Source organism: Leuresthes tenuis, unplaced genomic scaffold (genome assembly GCF_036924035.1).
Source record: "Leuresthes tenuis unplaced genomic scaffold, fLeuTen1.0.hap1 SCAF_12, whole genome shotgun sequence".
In the NCBI taxonomy this organism is placed as follows: domain Eukaryota; kingdom Metazoa; phylum Chordata; class Actinopteri; order Atheriniformes; family Atherinopsidae; genus Leuresthes; species Leuresthes tenuis.
In genome coordinates this window covers 19,051,691-19,052,207 of record NW_027325366.1, presented here as the reverse complement: position 1 = coordinate 19,052,207, position 517 = coordinate 19,051,691, and positions in this window count along the sequence as shown.

Genomic DNA, 517 nt, shown 5'->3' with positions numbered 1-517 from the left:
GTACCTGGAGGATCCTGTGAAAGCTTCCACAAGTTTGATGCCTGCCTTGTTTCATATAGGGAAGTTGGAGGTAGCTACTGTTTTGAGGCTTCTACAAAACAAATCCATGGACTCCAACGCCGGTTTAGGTGTGTTCGTGATCTTCTTCGTGTTTGTGTGCATTTACAGTGTTTACCGTGTCACATGGTGGTGGACATTTGCGTCTCGCGGCTGTCCGACAGTAACATTCTCACTGGCACACAGACCTGACCTAGAATTGCTACTTAGAATTTGGGTTAAACCATCGCGCAGGAACGGAGGGGGGTGGGGGGGGACGACAGGAAATCTTGACTGGGATGTAATGGAGTAGGACTACTGGAAAGCTTGGGTGAAAGGGGGGAGGCATATTCCTATTTTATAATGTTACCGGGATAATGTTGTGATTTGGTATGTGTGCGGTGTAAATTCGTCCTTCGAGAGAAACGGAAATTAAGCTAGCGTTCCAGGTGAGTGTTCCCTTTTTCACATCTCGCTGGAA